General features: G+C 38.0%; 1 long non-coding RNA gene across 1 annotated transcript in view; it reads right to left on the bottom strand.

Moving 5' to 3' along the window:
• LOC138958119 (uncharacterized) overlaps positions 1–5204 on the bottom strand; it is an 8492-nt gene extending 3288 nt beyond the window's left edge. Inside the window, exon 1 of the long non-coding RNA XR_011453305.1 lies at positions 5071–5204. This is a non-coding gene — a long non-coding RNA (uncharacterized lncRNA). The remainder of the gene's footprint in view (positions 1–5070) is intronic.
• Between the last annotated feature and the right edge of the window lie 16445 nt (positions 5205–21649).

Consider the following 21649-nt stretch of genomic DNA (forward strand, 5'->3'; position numbering starts at 1 on the left):
TGTGTGTGTGTGTGTGTGTGTGTGTGTTTTCCACCAACTAACGGAGGAAATACATTTTCATTGCGATTAGAAACAGATAAGTAACAAGGACAATTCAGGTACTGTCTGCTCCAGGCTGGCTCCAGTTAAAAATTAACTGGCAAGAACCACTCCCCTCCCGCCTATTTACCCTTTCCTCCCCCATTTCCCTCCTATCCCTCCCATCCACAGAGGCGCCTCAAATACGGCCAGACCACTCTTTCTGCGATTCCTAAACGCCCCACTGAACGACTGACGTCACAGCCGCTTCGGCCTTTTCTGGAGAAACACCGCGTGCCACTTCGATCGCGTTGCACTTGCAGCAATTCGACGATGCCACCTTGATTATCAGTTAATAAAGTTATTATTCAGGCAATATGAAAAAAATTAGTTTTTTCTTTTGTTACACTTACACATAGTTTTATGAAGATCAATTTCAGCTGACTCGGCAAAAGAATGGTTGTATCATGAGCGACTGTCACAAGCGAGAGGTGCGGTTCGGTCAGTTGGTCAGTCACTGTCGAACTGTTCGGTGCGAAGCACGGTTTTGTTTCTGGTAACTATATTGATTTCTTCAAGTTGTACTAATGTTTACGCTTTGCGCTGCGGTTTGATATGTGTGCTTGTTATTGGCCGTTTAGTTTGCAGGCCGTGCACATGTGAGCTTTGTGTAATCGCGTTTTCATCATAACATACCACCTTGCTAAACCGCTTTGGGGGAAATGGTTTAAAAAAATTATTTAAAAAAAAATAAATGAATAAACGGAATGCATCAGGGTTGAAAAGATTGAAGGGTGGAGTTAAGGACACAAAATAGATGACAAAAATAAAGCAAACAAGAAAAAAAACTGTAACCAGGAAAGGAGTCGAACCCGAGTCAGATGACCTTCAAGCTGGAGCACAAACCACTAGGCTACGACAGCAACTGACAGACAGGGCTACAAAAGTGAATGCATTTCAGGGTTACTCCGTCGTATGTGGCGTTTCTCGCGCATGAAGGTTTTGTTACCAACTCTACGGCTAAGAAAGGTTGCATTTGAAGTTAAATGTCCACTAAAATATCAAAGGGAACACCATTTCTGAACAACTTGACACAACGGTTTGCGCTCGCCTCTCGCAGTCGTTCAGGTGAAACCAAATCGGCTTGCCTGATACAGCAGATATTTGAACACTTCCACGTCACACTGAAACACTGAGCTACAGTTTAGTAACGTAGGCTAATATGTTTTCAATTGTTCGTTCACTTATATTGCTTTCAGATTTAACACACCAAGATGAATGAAACAGTGGCACGGTTTTCGTTGCGAAAATGTGCAATGGCAGTGCTACGCGATTGAAGTGTGTATTATGTACACGCGGTGTTCCTCCGGAAAAGACCGAAGCGACATGTGACGTCAGTCGTTCAGTGGGGCGTTTAGGAATCGCAAATTCGCGGCCCGCTCTGTTAGCTGTGTTGATAAGGATCTGTATACTGGCACGGTTGGCCTAGTGGTAAGGCGTCCGCCCCGTGATCGGGAGGTCGTGGTTTCGAACCCCGGCCGGGTCATACCTAAGACTTTAAAATTGGCAATCTAGTGGCTGCTCCGCCTGGCGTCTGGCATTGTAAGGTTAGTGCTATGTTGCACCACACTTTGAAGTAATCCCACACTTTGAAGTAAATTACTTCAAAGTGTGGGGATGTGCCCCACACTTTGAAGTAAACCCATTTTTTACTTCAAAGTGTGGGGGGATCTTCCCACACTTTGAAGTAAACTCAGTTTTTACTTCAAAGCGTGGGACTTTTGCATCGCCTGTTTGAGCCTGATGATTTTGTCAAAAAAAATGGCAAAGTCTTTTGGATGAGTGAACAGAAAAAGTGAGCGAGCCAAGAAACATAGTGATGTTTGTTATCAGGCTTTAAGCAATGTCCCATTGTTGAGTGTGACGAAAACTCGTGGTGACGATTTTAAAACATGTTGGGTCACGCATGGTCCAATCTTACATGGTCCAATCTTACATGGTCCAATCTTACATGGTCCAACCTTACATGGTCCAATCTTACATGGTCCAATCTTGCATGGTCCAACCTTACATGGTCCAATCTTACATGGTCCAATCTTCCATGGTCCAATCTTACATGGTCCAATCTTACATGGTCCAATCTTACATGGTCCAACCTTGCATGGTCCAACCTTGCATGGTCCAATCTTACATGGTCCAACCTTACATGGTCCAATCTTACATGGTCCAATCTTACATGGTCCAATCTTACATGGTCCAATCTTACATGGTCCAACATTGCATGGTCCAACCTTGCATGGTCCAATCTTACATGGTCCAATCTTACATGGTCCAACCTTACATGGTCCAATCTTACATGGTCCAACCTTACATGGTCCAACCTTACATGGTCCAATCTTACATGGTCCAACCTTACATGGTCCAATCTTACATGGTCCAATCTTACATGGTCCAATCTTACATGGTCCAATCTTACATGGTCCAATATATTATTGGACCATGTAAGATTGGACCATGTAAGATTGAACCATGTAAGATTGGACCATGTAAGATTGGACCATGTAAGGTTGGACCATGTAAGATTGGACCATGTAAGATTGGACCATGCGTGACCCAACATATGTTTTAAAATCGTCACTACGAGTTTTCGTCACACTCAACAATGGGACATTGCTTAAAGCCTGATAACAAACATCACTATGTTTCTTGGCTCGCTCACTTTTTCTGTTCACTCATCCAAAAGACTTTGCCATTTTTTTTGACAAAATCATCAGGCTCAAACAGGCGATGCAAAAGTCCCACGCTTTGAAGTAAGTTACTTCAAAGTGTGGGAAGATCCCCCCACACTTTGAAGTAAAAACTGAGTTTACTTCAAAGTGTGGGAAGATCCCCCCACACTTTGAAGTAAAAAATGGGTTTACTTCAAAGTGTGGGGCACATCCCCACACTTTGAAGTAATTTACTTCAAAGTGTGGGATTACTTCAAAGTGTGGTGCAACAGTGCTAGGACTGGTTGGTCCGGTGTCAGAATAATGTGACTGGGTGAGACATGAAGCATGTGCTGCGACTTCTGTCTTGTGTGTGGCGCACGTTATATGTCAAAGCAGCAACGCCCTGATATGGCCCTTCGTGGTCGGCTGGGCGTTAAGCAAACAAACAAACAAACAAACACCCCCGTGTGCACACATGCGTACGAAAAAGATCCCACGTTCACAGCGAAAGTCTCAGGGCTTGGAAAACACGAAGACACGCATGCATCATCTCTCGTCTCTGATTATCATGATCATATTTCGATACTTTGACGAGACAAACCCAATGCTGGTGTGTCGAAGAAGACAGCCACAGCGGGCTTGTTCGAATCAAAGTATCACACCATATCTTCAGCGTATTACCAATACCAGTCCCAATATAGACCAGTTGGTCTAAGAGGACGTTAAACCCCAATAGTCAGTCAGGATCTGTATGCGGCGAGCAGCGCTCTAGAGAGATAGTAAAGAGGGAAAAAACTGAGAAAGTTTTCTGCACTGTTCAGAGTGCGTGATAAGAGGCCCTCTCTGCCTTTCGGAACTGGTGTTTTCAGCGTGTTTTGCCGTGCATCTCTCAATAGTTATATATATTGCAATGCATGCCACAATTTACAAGACAGAACAAAGGATAAATGAGAGAATTAGAAAAAGGGTGTGCTTCCACACACCCCCCCCCCCCAAGTATATAATTATGCTACTCTTTGCACTCTGAAAAACATCCTAAATGTGCCACAATAAAAGAACACTAATTAATGAAAGAAAACGACCAAGTTAATCCCCAAGTACATATACACACACACACACACACACACACACACACACACACACACACATACACACACACACACATACACACACACACACACACTATGTACATTTTGTACATATATATGTATATAATATACAACACTTTACAAAATATATAAAAACAGCAGAGTATATACAGTCGTATTGACATACATGCTATAGGCATGCATTTCGTGGTGCGCATGTAAAATTTGTTTTGCGTTTATATAATTATATAATTCAAAATAATGTAAATAATGTCAGTAACATAATATCAACAAACAAGTCGCGAAAGGCGAAATTACTACATTTAGTCAAGCTGTGGAACTCACAGAAAAAAACCTGAACGCACTGCATTTTTTGCAATGACCGTAGTCCGCCGCTCGTGCCAAACGCAGTGAAACTGACGAGACTGTTTAGCGCGGTAGTGGTTTCGCTGTGCTGCATAGCACGCTTTTCTGTACCTCTCTTCGTTTTAACTTTCTGAGCGTGTTTTTAATCCAAACATATCATATCTATATGTTTTTGGAATCAGGAATCGACAAGAAATAAGATGAAATTGTTTTTAAATCGATTTCGGAAATTTGATTTTGATCATAATTTTTATATTTTTAATTTTGAGAGCTTGTTTTTAATCCGAATATAACATATTTATATGTTTTTGGAATTAGAAAATAATGACGAATAAGATGAACGTAGATTTGGATCGTTTTATTAAAAAAAATTATTACAATTTTCTGATTTGTAATGACTAAAGTCATTAAATAATTGTTAAGCCGCCAAGCTGAAATGCAATACCAAAGATTGCTTGGCAAAAAATTCAATCAATTTGATTGAAAAATGAGGGTGTGACGGTGCCGCCTCACTTTTTACAAAAAGCCGGATATGACGTCATCAAAGACATTTATAAACAAAATGAATAAAATGTCCTGGGATATTATACACAGGAACTCTCATGTCAAATTTCATAAAGATTGGTCCAGTAGTTTACTCTCAATCGCTCTACACACACACACGCACAGACACACACACAGACACACATACACCACGACCCTTGTCTCGATCCCCCCTCTATGCTAAAACATGTAAAAAGCAGTTTGGTTACATCACGTTTAAAAAAACCACACATGTAAACACAGATTGTTAGTACACATACACATGTATTTTTGCAAAGTTCAAAAGCATCAAACAAACCAATTTAAATTTGTTTACGTCAAGTTGAAACAAAGTGAATACATACTGCAAATGTTCACGAAGAATAGTTCGTCACAGAGCGTCCTGTTTCAGAAATTGTATGAGTAAAATAACAACACCAAAAGACATATATATAGATCCGGACGATAATCTGACTTTAATATTTCTTGCATTGTTCGCTACAGCTGTTACATGTTCTTACTTACCTCAGTAAGCTTCTGGATCAGACAAGAAGAAAGGCAAACGGTCAACCAAGGGGTAGCAGTTTTGTTAATTGTTTAACACGTAGTCAATATTTCACGCTAAAACACACACACACACACACACTCACATACACACACACTTACACAAACACACTCACACTTACACACAAACACACACACACATACGTGTCTGAGGGGGGGGATATCTGGACATTTGCAGCAAAGAAAAATGTGTTGTATCTGGACTTGTTTATTTCTAAAGCTACATAAACGGAATGCGAGTGTAATCATGTGTTAGACTTTAAGAATACTTTTTGAGAGAAACAAAATTAAAAACACTCATTATTGAAAGTTACACCCCCAAAAATAGAGATTCTGAAACACGTGTTATAATTATCTGAACATCCGCCACCTAAGTGATAGCCGGACATATGACCGGAAAGCTGTAAATAGTATCAACTTCATCAAAATAGCGTTACATGTGCGAGGTACTACAAAAAAGCTACCAGTAATCCCAGTAACAAACCAAGGGAAACTTTAACGTATTTGTTCGAGACAAATGTATCGGCAGCTGTTAGTTGGTAGAATTTATTAAATGTCGTTATTCAAATGCAAACCGTCAGAAACAGAACGCTTAGAAAGGAATTACGTTGTGTTGTTTTCCTGCTTTGCCTGGCTCAGGTCTGAAAATTCAGGACCGAAATGACCCAAGGTGCAACTCATTCCTTTTGATGAGTTTCAAGTTTCTTAAAAGTGTTCGCAGCTGTTGGTAGACTTTATTGGATGTCATTATTCAAATGCAATCCGTCAGAGACAGAGAGCTTAGAAAGGAATTACGTAATTGGTAGACCGTATTGGATGTCATTATTCAAATGCAATCCGTCAGAGACAGAGAGCTTAGAAAGGAATTACGTAATTGGTAGACTTTATTGGATGTCATTATTCAAATGCAATCCGTCAGAGAGAGAGAGCTTAGAAAGGATTTACGTAATTGGTAGACTTTATTGGATGTCATTATTCAAATGCAATCCGCGTCAGAGAGAGAGATAGTCAGTCGGCTAAGGACCGTTTAGGTTACTTTTAGGCGTCATGTTAGCAAACACATTTGTTCTGATAGATTTTAACACCACAACACTAAATCTAAAGTCGTGGGGCAATATTCCAAACCACCGGTGAGAAAAACGTTGGTTTGTGTGTATGTTTTTCTTCTTTGGCGTTACTATTGTCGTTTAAAGGGTTGGGTTCATAAAACGGACATAAAACTTAAACCGCTTGACAGAAATTCTATAACTGTAAATCATTCGAAAGGGAAGTCATTCATGTACATGTTTGTGCCACTTAAAATGACGTCATTATCTGTTTGAGCCTGTAGTTTTGACGTAATTCAGTAGGCTAAACAAAAAACCAATTGAGGGAAGTAATCGGCTTTGGTTTTCAGTGTAAAATATTTGAACAGTTCCAAGAAATGAAACATGCACATGTAAAATTTAAAAGAATAAGTAAGGCAAATTAAAAAGAGCATCTTAATATCATTTGCAGGTTTAAACCTTTTGATTGTGAGTAGTTTCAACGCAGTTTATTCCGCTATACTGATAGCGCGCTGACGCCAGGAGAGAAAGGGAGAATGTACGTTCTGGCTCACCGATTCCGACAGACCCTAAATATTAACGCAAAATAGGCTTCTGGACTAAACTTTTACTAAAATGAAACATGCGACAAAATCAGAAAAATACTGCATAAATCCATACAAAAAAAATACAGTAAAGTAAGGTTGTTTTGAACCAATGCCGGGTCTGTCGGAATCAGTAACCCAGAACGTACATTCTCCCTTTCTCTGATACAACGCTAAATTTAGTTTCCATTGAAATATTAATCCAATCTGCCCGTCGCAGCCAAGCCCAAGACTACCGTATTGATCTGGTAAAAACAAACAGCCAGCCTGCAGCAAGCTTGTCTTCTATATTCCTCCAATGGCAAGACAAGATTAAATCATGTGATAGTAACAGTTACGTCACGTCCACCCTAATGTTTTGTTGTGGCTAGCAACGGGGCTGGGATATCTTGTCATATTACTTTGGTGGTTGTGCTGTTCAGACTTGTTGGAAGCGGTGGCAGTTTTCTGTGAGAGAAGTGTTTGAATTTGTGTTTCTGTTGATTAATCTCATGTCTCAAGACAGTATTTCTTCACAAGAATTAGCTCAGGAAATTAGTGAAGCGCAAGCAGCTAACCAAAAACTGTTAGATTCAGAAAGTATGGCTTTTGAGCAAGCTCAGGAAATTCCTCTTCCACCACCAACACCATCAGAATTTTGGACAGAAGAAGAGAAGAAAACTTTGTTAGAGAATCGGAAGTATTTTGAAGAAATGGTGCAAATTGTAGATAAAGCTGTAAAAGAAGGGCCGATAGAATTACCTAAAAAGCCGAAAAGAAAGATTGAGCAGTTGTTCAAAGAAAAAACAGGAGTAAAGAAAAGCAGAAATGATCTCACAACTCCACAGGCATTACACAATTATCTGATTTCTAATCAAGCTGATATAAAAACAACGATTTCCAGAGAAGCTTTTTCTGAGAAATTATTTGAAAACCCATCAAATGAAGACGAAATGGTAGAAAGATTAAACAAAGGAGTGAGAAATTTAGCTAGACAAGATGCACAGACTATGATGATTTACATTCAGTTTGGCAACTTTTTAATTCTGTGTAAAAACTGGCAGGAGAAGGAGAGGAAAGAAGGGAGAATAACAGAAACTTGGGCTGACTGGTTGAAAGCAAAAACAGGCTATTCCGATGTTCATGCACGGAAATTACGAGCCGTTGCAGGTGTTCTTTATGGATATCCTGGATTTTTTGCTGTTGGTCTCCCCTTTCGTTTTATTTACAGCAAGCTAAATAACATTAAGAGCATGCTGCAAGTGCCAGAATTTGCTTCCATCTGGAAACAAGATCCTCATGTACCAGAAACAAGCCAGCTCCAACATTCTCAAGAATTCTAGGATTCTAAAAATAGTACCGTTCACGCGTGAACGGTAGGTCTTGCTGGTAAACCGGCGGCTTGGGTCACTCTGTTTCAACGCTTCGCTTCACTATGCTTCACTACGCTTCACTACGCTTCAATATTTAGGCTGCCTTCGGGCGGCCGCCGAGTGTTAACTTATTCAATTGACTTGTTTATTTGATTCAAGCTTTTGATAAGTGTACTTGGTGGCTGCTTTGAAACTCAACAAAGCCTTCTCCCCTTTCACAAACACTCCCCTTTCACAAGCAACGTCCTTTTCCCCGCTGCAGTCAAAACAAAGCTGTCATAGCGGGTTTTCCCGATTGACAAAAATTCTTATTACACACTCAGACTATTTGGAGCCGCGTTTGTTCTCCAGTGCCCAATTGCATAAGAATATTCTGGTGATGAATAAACGCGCTTTGTGTCATTAGCATCTAAAGATTTCTTGTTTACAATAGTTGTGTTGATCTGATGAAGCGCGGAACTGATCTTAGGGTTGTCATGGTGAAACACTCGCTTCTGAAACAGTGCTTCCTTGTAGTTATCATGCGATATGCTCGACTTTACAACCTGTTTGCTTACACCCTTTGCTTTTTTAACCACCCCTTTCTCACTTGCAACACTGTACATCTTTGCACGCAATCCAACATACTCCTTAATTATCTTCCCATTCATTTCATCTTTCATCTTTCCAATAACCTTCTTGTTAACATTTGAGTGCAATGGTGATTCTTTAGGGTAGTCGCAAGTGTCATAAAAAGAATCTTTTCCTTTTACTGCAGGACTTTCAGCTTCTAGATCTTTGTAAATGTCATCCGCTGGAATGTCAAGTAAGAATGAATCTGTGTCTGTGTAAAGTACTCTCGATTTGGGATATCTTGGTTTCAAATAATCATACAAAAACTCAAGCATCAACAGTTTTGACAACTCTAGCACAGTAAAGCCTATGAATACTGGTTTGTCAAGCTTGACTACAAGTTTTTTCATTAAGATACCATACAGCTGTTCATGAAAGTATTTAAAGTCTTGATACTGTGGTTTGGATGTCAGCTTGATGGCCTCATTTTCTCTTGTAACAAGTCTAACATCCTTTCTCTTGTGTGGGTTTTCCATTGTCTTACCAAAGCAACTGTTGTTCATCAGTTTAAAAAAGTCTTTCTCTGATGCATCAGCGGCTTTGGTTCTCAGTTCTGTGTTTTTCATGATGTAAGGTTTCATAAACTGTTCTTGATCAAATAAAATTATACGATGAACAGCCTTCAAAATTAATCCATGTCTAATGTAAAACTGTAACAGTCTGTAGTGACACACATACTTCTTTTTGTGAAACAGATTGGGCACCAGCTTTGGAGGTTCTCTTGGGTTTACTTTTAACCTCTCAGCCGCTAAAGGATAATCATTATGTAGATCATGAAGTGATAGTGGATAGTCTAAGTCAACTTCTAGTATCCATCCCTTTCGACTGTCTGGGCCTGCTTTTAATATTGTCAGCACAACACATTGTGAAAATGGTCCTGAATAGATCTTAAAGTTCCGAAGTGGAAGCGTCTGACACATTGCCCAACCATACAAATTGTTTGCATCTAGATACATGATGTAATTAGAAGGTTTCATAGGATCAAAGTCGTCCAAGTATTTGTTGTTGGCTTTGCAGTAATTGTGTGAAGCCATACTGATTCCTCCACGTAGTCCATTTTCAATCATCTGAAGTGTAGGTAGATCTGATAGCAAGTCAATCTTTACTCCTGTAAATCTAAGAAATGCATCCCAGCTCATGCCTGGTGCAGATATGTAATGTGAAGGATCTAGATTGTAGTGCTTCATACATGTTCTTCTGTAATTCTCAAATATATCTGCAAGTAAACAAACATCAGCCAACAAATATTGATCATGATAATCACCCATTGTATTACATCCTAATTTATTCCATGCAGTCTTAGCGTGTTCATAGTCTTCGTCACTTATACCTTTACCCTTCAGCCGTGAGAAGTAAGCATCCTTTGGTGGTAACTCATCTTCATCAAACCTCTCCCACGAATCCATGTATTCATATGGATAGACTCCCTTTCTAACTAAGTCACTGTCAAAGTACTTACATGTGATTGGGAAAGCAGTTAGTGATGAAGATAAAGACTCAAGTGTTCCCATCAGATGTTGAGCAGAATCGTAGAAGTGTAAACTATTCAGAGTAAAGGCCATGTACTTTTCTGAAGACTGCGCAATGCATCTTGCTTTGTATTCATCAGTTACTGCCTGCATGATCAGATGTGAATCATAACCGCGCAAGTTATGGAAGAAGATTGGAAGCTTCCAAGTCTTAGGATCAAACTTTAATTGTAGATTACATTTGCTGTGTGCTGCTCCTCGGAACTGCCCACTTACATGATCATGATCTCTTACTATTGGATTGTCTGTGTTTGGTGTTAGACTTTGTTCGCATATCCAACACTGTGTGGTAGAGTTAAACTGTTCTTGGTCTTCAGGTTTCATAACAATGTCTGAAAGATTCAGTTGTTTGGAGCAGTCATTTCGCACTTGGTTCATTTGCTGTAAGAAGTTCTTTGCTGCATTAGGTCCTCTGTACAATTGCGGTTTAGAATGTTTACCATCTGAACTAACAACAATAAATGCATATGAACAGACTTGATGATTACTTAGAGTTACTGTTTTAGGTAGGTCTTTTGGTAAAGGTCCTTCATATGGCACAATGATAGATTCAAAGTCAGCATAAACAACATAAGGACTTTTCTGTAGTTTGCATACATTCTTAAAATACACTTTGCTGTCTGGCGGTGGTGTTGTTAACTTCACGACCGCATCATCAACGCTCTTACAATGTTGCTTGTGTATAAGTGCTGCATGAATTGATGGAATACGCAAGAGACATCGCCTACAAAAGTCTTGTTTACTATTGTGATTGCTTGTGCTCGCCATCAGTCTACTCATTGTACGAATCAAAGTGTAATGATATTTTACACCATCAGTCATTAGTAACATGTCAACATGGTTAGTATCACAATCACCAATCGTTGGTGAGTTCTTTGATATTCTGACTGGTTTCAGTTCATCTTCCTCATCCCACGTGTAAACATTTACGGTGATGGGTTTGTTTTGCTGTTCAAATTTGTCAATGCTTGTAATGCTGACAGGAAATTCAATACCAGTAAAGTTTAGTTTATTTCTGTATGCATGATAGTTAGACACTCTTTCTGCATTTTTCTTTACACTGTACAGTCTTGCCAGAACACACCACATAAAACATTTGTCATCATCATTCTTTATGTTCAGCACAGCACGTTTTTTGACAAGAGCAGGAGGTAAAGGTATGTAACTTCTACCTCTGATGGGGGCAAATTTACTTAGCTTCAATTCTATTTTTATAATTTCACCTTCTGACCATCCGGATCCTTTCATCTTTGCATCCTCTGCAGCTTGCTCAAACCGTTTCATCATTTCATCTGCCCAGTTTCCATTCAATTCTGCCATAGAATTAAGTGCTAGTTGTCTGGTTGAAACATGAACTTCTAGCACCTCATCACTGACTGTTTTGTATTTTATTAAACTGACTATCTGCACTTTTACTGGAGGTTCAATCAACAAATTGTTTGGAATTTGTTCAATGGCGTCTTGCACACTGGACTGCACATTTTGAGGATCCGTTACTTGTAATTCAACGGTGTCAAATACTGTCGATAAAGATTCTAATACAGAGTCTTCCATCGCTGTGAGTTTGATTTTATAACTCAAAATAAAAATATAAATCAAAAAAATGAAGTTGCTTAGAATTCTTTCTCAGAGCTTCCATTTTTGTTAACACTATAAAATCTGAAATAAAAAATCATTTAACATTTGTACCACGTGGAACTAATTGTAATTCCTCTTTTACAAAGGCTCTTTGCGGTGCTGGTTCTCTCAAGTAATATATAGGTGGATTTGTCTCTACTACTCTCTTGATTTCATGAATGTCAATACTCCAGATTGGATCCGTTGCACGCTTCCTGCTGTCACCCTCAGCTTCACCGGGTGCATATAAATATCTGACTTTCTGATTGAAAGGTAGTAATGCCACTGGTGTTGTTGACTTTGGAGCAACAGGTATTGTTTTCTGTTTGATTGCATCAACTGGTCTTAACCCTGTAGCTTTAAATACCTCCAGATTCATTGCTCTAAGTACTGATGGTAATCTTTTGACCCATTCAGTGTTACGCAATTTACTTTCTGTGTCCAAAAATTCCTGATGGTACTGATATGAAAACAGTTTTTCTGCCAACTGTTTGTTAAAGCTCTCAACAATAGCCTGTGACCTGTGGTTTCCTGGAATACCTCTCTTCACTGTAACATGATGTTTTAACAGAAGCTGGTTGACAGCTCCTTTAAACTCCTTACCATCATCGCACTGAATCATTCTGGGATACTTTAGTGGTCCACGTCTGTAAATTTCTTGCAGGGCAACAGCTGTAGCTATAGCACTTTTCTCTGTCAACGGTTCAGCATCTTTGTATCTTGTTGCAACATCAACTACAGTCAGTGCATACTTATATTTCTTCCTTCTGACTGTGTCATGCGGTAAATACAGCAGGTCTATTTGATGAGTGTCATTCGGTTTAATGTTAACAAAGTGTGGTCGTGTAATTTTTCTTGGTGCAGGTAAATAGATCTGCCAAACTGCCTGCTTTGACAACCATTTCTTTGCTATATCTTGAGAAACACCTGCTGCGTCACTGAGCTTGTCAATAGCAGTTCTTCCTTTCCAGTATCCTTTTGGGGAATAATATATTTTAGATAACAAAGCATCACTCATGGTTTTTTAAATGACAGAATATTAAGATTTGACAGCACGCGCAATAAAGTAAACAACAGCCATACCAATAACAATGAAAACAATCTCGCCCACCTTCTGCTCTTCTGAAGGCTGATAAAAGTCACCCAGTTTTGGAGGAGCACTTGTCTTCATTTTCTTTCCAGTTACAAGATAGTATTCTTGAATGGCTGCATCAACATTGGCAAAGGTTTTGTTTGCATGTCCTTGCTGCCTGAGTTTATCATTCATAAAGTCTAACTGCGCAATTCGTTTCTTCTCGTATTCATCCTGTGCTTTCGCCAGTTGTTCCATGGCTTTGTTGTGCCTTTCCCTCTCTTCACCATTTTGCAGTTTAGAAAACAAATAGTTGCTGCCAGAAAATGCAAGCGCATTTACAATCGCACCTCCCACCATCATAACCAAGCTAGCCATTTTATTGTCTTACATGTTTATATTTTCTGGAATAATTCCTTGCTTCACCAGGAAGTCTTTTGTTGCAAAGGAAGCTGTCACAACACCAATTAGTTTAGCACCGTCTTCGAAGTCTAACTTTCCCAAGTCGGCTGGTTTCATTTTGAGGAGACTTTTACCCAGCATTGTGTAACCTACACTCAAGCCTCCAATCACTGCAGCGTGATAAACTAGATTAACTATTGTCTTTTCAGAACTCATTTTTATGTTATCAAAATTAAAATATTAAAATTATTCCATATGAAATGAATCCACTGCAGGTACTACTGTGGGCTTTTTTATTGTTTGTACTGCTTTGTTTGTTGGTTTTGGTGTTTCTGATTTTGGTGTTTCTGATTTTGGTGTTTCTGACACTTTATATTTGCCTTGCCAAAGTTTGTAAAGCAAGTATCCACCTCCTCCAACAACAGCTGCTACAGCTACTTTTCTGTATGATAGAAATGAAGATTTTAATTCTTGATCAGTTTGTGTGACCTTAGTCACTTCAGGAATGTTTGGTGTCTGCTCAACTTCAGACATAATGTTCTGCTTTGCCTTTTGATTTAACTTTTTTTGTCTGTTCCATTCGGCTAGTTTTTTTCCTGCTTCTACTCTACCAGGTTTCTTTGTCACTGTGTTCACTTCTGGTATTTTCGTCTGCTCCACTGTCTGCTTCAACTGATCTGTCATCTTTTTTATTCTGAAAATTAATGTGTTTGAAAGTAATTAATCCAGCAACAAATGGTACTAATAAAGCACCAAATCGATAATACAGGTCACAGGCAAGAGATTCGAGGGACTTGGAAACAACAGGGTCATGAGTTAGATCATGTGTTAAGTCTTCCTCCGAGTCGAGAGGTGTAAAATGTCCAAAAATCTTTGTGTACAAACCTATAACAGTCTGTCCAATACTTCTAACCATCTTAGAACCAAGCACTGATTCATACCGTCCATGATACTTTTCTATATCTTCTGAGGAAAGATGTTGTACTTCTTCCACAGTTAACTGCTGCCCAAGGTAGTGTTTTGTTTTTCCACAAACAGCAAGTGAATACAATCTTTCTTTTTTATCAGGTATAGTCCTACTGTCACAGATTTCAATATCTGTAGCAGTCTGCATCAGCAATTCATCACAGTTCATTTTATTTTGATGCAGAATAAAATTAAAATCTAGTAATTAAACTTGAGTAAGAACTTAGGTAGGAACTTAACAAGAACTTAGGTAGGAACTTGAGTAAGAACTTAGGTAGGAACTTGGGTAAGAACTTAACAAGAACTTAACAAGAACTTGGGTAAGAACTTAGGTAGGAACTTAACAAGAACTTGAGTAAGAACTTAACAAGAACTTAGTAAGAACTTGACAAGAACTTGACAAGAACTTGAGTAAGAACTTGACAAGAACTTGAGTAAGAACTTGAGTAAGAACTTGACAAGAACTTAGCAAGGATTTCTACAAACATACATACTGAACTGGTTGATCAGTTTTTAAAACCAGTTTCGAGTGCTTAGAAGATTTCAGATTATTCTTTATTCTTTCTCTCTCCTGTTTGTTTTCAATGACATCATTTTCTCGAAGACACTCTTCAAAACTGTCACGGTCCTTTGAATAGAACAATGTTATTGTTTTGAGTTGCTCTCTAAAGTCTTTCAGAACTGCATTGTATTTTTGTGTTAATATCCAAACTGATATTAATGCATGTCGTCCACTGAATGCAAGCTTTGCTAGTGCACTTTTCTTTCTAACAATGTCACGTTCTGCTGCACAGTCATCAATAATAAACAGTGTTGGCGTGTTCTGAAAAAGATCGAAATAATGCTCCAAGCAAACATTTAGACGATCAGAAGGATTTACAATAAATATATTTTGATCAGACCATATGAATTTTCTCTCCTTGTATGTTCTGTTATGCTTTATGGTTGGACAGAATATGACTATGTGTTCAAAGTGATTTATGTAAACAGTCTGTAATAAATCCAAAACATATCTTGTTTTGCCGCAACCTGTTGCCCCACAAATCAAAGAACAGTGTGGATCTTTTGGAAGAAAATCTAGATACTTCATTTTAACACGTTCAATAAACAATATCCTGTAATCTGCTTTCAGAGATGTTTAACTGCGCATCTAACACAACAAACACGTAGATCTTAACTGATTTACTACTACTCCCTACTTCCTTTTCAATTTGTATTGTGATTCCTTCTGATCCGTTTTCAATTCGCCTTCCACTTCCATGCAGTTTGTTGTCGTCAGTTGTTCTGAGATCCAGCCATAACGCATATTTATTTGTCAAGAAATCTTCTACGCCAACACCGTGTAAATGTAGATCTTTAGCCACAAGATCAGATGTTGGGTCTTTCAATCTTCCTCCAGTAAAGTACTTTCTTGCTTCATCATAGTGTTGGTATGGCAGCATGCCAGATGCAAATATTTGGTTTGGCTGCCCTTCAATTGTGCAATATACTCTATTGATTAGTGGATTGTAAAACTTTTCTATTTGCCTTTCATATGAATCTTTTGGTTCCTCAAACAACATAAGTATTCCCTTCATTGACCTAGCTGGTGTATTCAAGTTAATGTTCCAGATTGGATCAGCCTGGCTTTTTGAAAGTGTACTGTGATTCAACACTCTTTCATAATAGATAGGCAGCTTAGAACTGTACTGATTTTCTATAAGTCTAGCCAGTTCAGGATGGTTTACAACATCAAACTCTAAAGAAATTCCAGACACCTTATACTTTGCTTCCGGGTCTTGTGAAAGCATAACACGATCATAACTATTGAAAGTCAGGTCGTATGACAGCCTGTCACGCAATGCTCCTTGATAGAAGGGAGGATGTGAATTTATGAGTTCAAAGTCAAGTGGAATACAAAATTTGTTTCCAAAAGCAACATTGACAGCGTTATCTTTTTTGTTGTCAGCTTTATCTCCTGCTCCTATTCTAACTTTTATCCCATTGTCTGACTGAATCCCTTGAAACACTCTGTTTTTCTTTTCATTGTCAGTCAACCAATTATCTGCGTAAACTAAAAAAACATCTGCATTATTCAATGACATCACTTCCCGCCCTTCCAGTTTGACAGTAATCTTCCTCACAATTGCTCTTCCTACATTATAAGCCAAAGTCCTATTTTCATCTGAGCCAGATTCTAATTCTAATTTGAATGATAGTCTTACAGTGCCTGGTACAATAACATCGTTCTTACCCAGATTAGGAAACCTAACAGTAAGTATTTCATTCTGATCAATAGTAGAAGGATTATTTGTAACTATAACTGTTTGCCTTATTCCTTTTACCCCGAGAGGTTCTTTCAGCCTTCTGTAAGGATCAAGAACAGAACCGAACGATTGTGCCATCTTTTTTTATTTTCAAAATAAAAAATAAGTTACAAATGGCAGAAGGTGGATTTGAAGATTTATTTGAGCCAGCGGACGACATGAGCGAAGCAATCCCTTTGGTTCCCTACCATCATTCACTGCATTATGAGGTGGCACGACATGAACTTCTGGAAGGTAAAGTTAGAGATTTCTACAAAAGTTTAGGAGAAGAACCTGATGTTTTAGATCAAAACCAGTTCAAAATGGAAGCAAATCATTTATATACAACTAGCGATAAAGGAGAAAAAGTCCAACTTACATATAAATCTAATCCTGCTAAGTTTCTATCAAAAGTTTCACTAAAACAAAAACTTACTGCTAATCGACTTAGGCAATTAGATATTGTGCCTAGCACACGGTCATCATCTTCCCATGTTGTTTCCTTACTTCAACAAGCAGAACTAGGACTACCAACTGCTACTCAAATAGAATCTGTTCCATTGCAAGATCTTAATAAACTTGCAGATGAGGCTGATCAACTTATACAAGAGATAGAGACTTCTTTTTCTGAGGAAACTTCACTGAAGACTCCACATGAACTATTACCTATGAGAGAAATAGAAGCCCTTAATCAATCACTACAAACCATCAGAGGTGAAATAGCAAATAATCTGTCAAAACTAGGTCAGCTGGATGAAGATATAAACAAAGAGAAACAAAAACTTGCTGATGCTGATGATTTGAACCTAGAACAAGAAGTAAAAAACAGAATTTCTAAGCGTTTAAAAGATTTGCAGGAGGAGAAAGCCATAAGGTTAGAAGTTCTAAGAAACAATAGAGAACAACTGAGAACACAGGTCAGCAGAATAAAAAATACAATTCAAAGAATCCTTTACGAAGACACAACTCTTGCTGAAAGAATTAGAACGCTTTTCAGAGAGCAGGGAATCACAATAGCTAGTATACTAACTGCGTTAGGATTTGCAATAAGCACATTAGTGTTAACACTCACAGGTGGCACTGTCACACCTCCACCTCCACCTTCACCTTCACCTCCATCTGATCCGGGATGGGTAAAGAAACAACTCAAACACATTGCAGAACTATTAAAGAAACTAGCAGCAAAAGCTTTGGATGCACTTCCAGGAATCATTGGTTCAATTGTTAGCTGGCTGTTATCTTTTGCAGGTAAAGTTGTTGGTTTCATGGCTGAACATCTCTGGACTCTAATAGTTTTAATTGCAGGTGTTCTGCTAACGAGAATAAAGCAAAAGTAAGCCTACACCCACTCCACCAATTACTAGAGCAGTCTTCTGCGATTCATGATTATCACTAATACTAACAGCTTGATCATCACTAGTGACAGAATGATCTTCACCTGCAGCGTGATCTTCACTTGTCACGCTTTGTTTCTGTTCATTGTGATATGGCTGTAACATCGTTCTGATTTCTGAATTCAGTTCTTCACCCTTTCCAAGCGGCTGGGTGTCGCTAGCAATAATGATTTCATTGTTATAATTTGTTATTGTTCCAATCTGCAGCTGGAGATCAGAAGGTAACATGTAAAGGCCGTTACCAACAGCAAAGTCAACTTTTGATCTTGCATAACGGAGAGAGTCTTGATACCTTTTGATGCTGGAAGGCAGATCAACTGCAGAGTTTTTTTTTTTTTTTTTTTTTTTTTTTTTTTTTTTCGTTTTTTTTTCTTTTTTTTTTTCTTTTTTTTTTCAACAGCAATCTAGCTAAGGACAATGGGGATACACCTTTCGTAGCGCAAGTTCTTGTTGAAATACAATTTCCAATGGAATAGGCGATTTAGTTTTCTTAACTTTGCTAATGCACATTTTTGCTATCAATAAAACATGGTTAATTAACGCTGATTCCTGACATTTTTCGATTCCGAATAATACATCTGTAATAGACAATAAGAAAGCCCGACCTGTCAGACTGTTCAACATTTTTTCAATATAAGTCCAAAACCTTCTAATTCGGGGACACTCATAGAAAAAGTGTTCCATGACATCCAAAATATGTGGGCACTCGTTACAGTTTTTTGTTTGACTTACTTTCATTTTATGTAATAAAATATTGGTGGGATATAAATTGTGACAAATTTTCCATTGCAACACACGCAGGCGCACTTCTTTTGTCACCTGTCGTGGCAACAACCACGTCTGTTCGACAAAAACAAAATCTAGTTTTCTTTTCCAAAAATCGATTGCATGAGATTTTTCAATGCTATAATTCCGTTTTTTCTTTAAATATAACTTAATAAACTTGGGTTTGTTTTTAAACACATTCAATTCATCATCAATTATATCTACATTAACTATATGTGCTGGGTTGTCTACAATCCAATCTTTCCATTGTTTTGGAATTGCATTCATCACAGCGTTGTATTCAAAAAAGGTTATTGCAGGGTTTTGCTGCACAGTGATCTGAACATCTTCACATAACAGAAACTGATTTCTTTCAACATTCAACAAATCATTTATAACATTAAAACCTTTCTGGCGCCATTTTACAAAATCCAACACTTTTCCTTTAAACTGAATCAGTCTATTATTAAATAACAGTTGATTACCAACATCATTTCTGTCAACTTCCTCTAAACCTACTTTATTTTTATTATCAAGATATGTCAAAAATACCTCTTTCCAAAAATCATTTTGAACTTTTTCGATTCCTTGTAATTCCTTTTGTGTGCAATTAATTTTTGCCAAGTGATTAAAATCTGTTAATTGTTGAATGTGCCATTTTGGGATTGCACTCCAATTTTCTCGACCTGCTTCATGCAACCGTCCAATCCAATTTAAATAAAACACTTTCTGTATATCAAACATATTGATCATTTTCAATCCACCATGCTCATATTCAGACTCCATAATTTTCCTTTTTATCTTTTCAAAAGCTTTTTTATTACTATATTGTTTTTGCCATACAAATTTGTATAGTTTCGTGTTTAGCTGTGTGAGAACTTGCTTTGGAAGACCAACAGACTGCATAATATACACAAATGGGGAAGTCATAAACGTTTTAATAACTGTTATTTTTCCCTGTATACTGAGATCTCTTTTACTCCACTGTTTAATCATGGCATCAAGACTCTCCATTTTGAATTTCCAGTTTTCCTCGATGTCTTTTGCCATTTTACAACTACTAAATTTAATCCCTAAAATTTTAATCTCCTTAACAACGTGGAAAGGCAGATTAGGTTCCGTTGGTTCTCTCCCCATTCTTAAAGCTTTCGTTTTATCTAAGTTTAATTGTAGCCCTGAGACTTTGCTAAATTGGTTCAATATGTTCATTGCCATGTTAGCATCATCTCGATTTTTTAAAAACAGGGTTGTATCATCTGCCATTTGTTTTATCTTTATGACCGTACCATCCTGATTAATCATGTTCGGTGTAATTATTCCAACTATAGGGCTGTTTCTTATCTTAATCGCCAACAATTCTACCGCCAATACGAAAGCCAACGGCGAAAACGGGCAACCTTGTCGAATCCCACTAAATACGTTAAAACTCTCCGATAACCAACCTCCATGATTTATACAGCTTGTAGTACCTTTTATCAAAATCTCCACCCACTTTTTAAAACTAGATCCAAATCCAAATCTGTCAAAAACATTAAGAAGTAGTGACTTTGATACACTGTCGAAAGCTTTTTTAAAATCCAGGGCAAGCAGATAACCCGCCTTTCCACTAACATTAAAGTAATTAACCGCATCGTCAATCGTTCTAATCACTGTTGATATATTTCTGTCTTTTAGGTAACCAACCTGATCTACACTGATTAGTTCATTAATTACTAAACCCATTCTTCTTGCCAAAACTTTAGCTAGAATCTTATAATCAGTATTAGTTAAAGTAATTGGTCTCCAATTACTTAATCGTTCTCTATCCAAATCTTTTCCTTTATGCAACAATATTATCACCCCTTGATTTTGCGTATATGATAACTCTTCCCTTTCAAATGATTCATTAAATGAATCAACAAGCAATCTGCTTATCTTGCTCCAAAATACTTTCATGAAATCAATAGAAATTCCATCAGCCCCGGGGGCCGAGCCATTTTTCATGCTACACAGAGCGTCGGCTGCTTCTGCGGGATTTACTAACCCCTCACATAAACGTGACTGTTCTTCACTAAGGCGTGGAACAAATTCTTGCGACAAAAATTCCAAACTATCTTTTACCGTATTTTCAGAATCAGTTTTCAGACTATACAAACATGTATAATATTTTTTTGTTCTTGTAAAATCAATTTCTGGTCGGTTATTGTTTCACCCGCTAAAGTGCTGAGGCGTGACATAATGTTTTTCTTCTTTTGTCTTTTTTCTAAGTTACAAAAAAAATTTGTGTTTTTTTCCCCCTCTTCTATCCACTTCACCCTAGCTCTAACCTGTGCACCCCTTGCTTTTTCTAGTTCTAATAATTCTAACTTTTGTTTCAATTTTAGTAATTCTGTTTGCAACCCATTATTTTCAATCTTATCAATAATCTTTCCAGTTCTCTTAGGCGGGTTTGTAACCTGATTTCTTCATTTTTCCTATTACACGACTGTTTTTTACCAAATTCAATGCAGAAATTTCTTATCTGTACTTTTGCCAATTCCCATCTGTTTATTGCTGAGGCATCATTCTCGGCTTCTTCAACCAAAACATCCAGAAGTGAATTCATTTGTTCAAGAAAATGTTGATTTTTCAAATAACTGTTGTTGAACCGCCAGTAACCTGGACCTCTAATAAAATCCTTGTCATTCATTTCGACAACAACAGCTTTGTGATCTGAACTTGGGACACAAATATGATCTGCTGATACACACGATAACAACACTCCTCTAGATACAAAA

This window comes from Littorina saxatilis, linkage group LG2 (assembly GCF_037325665.1).
Source record: "Littorina saxatilis isolate snail1 linkage group LG2, US_GU_Lsax_2.0, whole genome shotgun sequence".
Lineage (NCBI taxonomy): Eukaryota > Metazoa > Mollusca > Gastropoda > Littorinimorpha > Littorinidae > Littorina > Littorina saxatilis.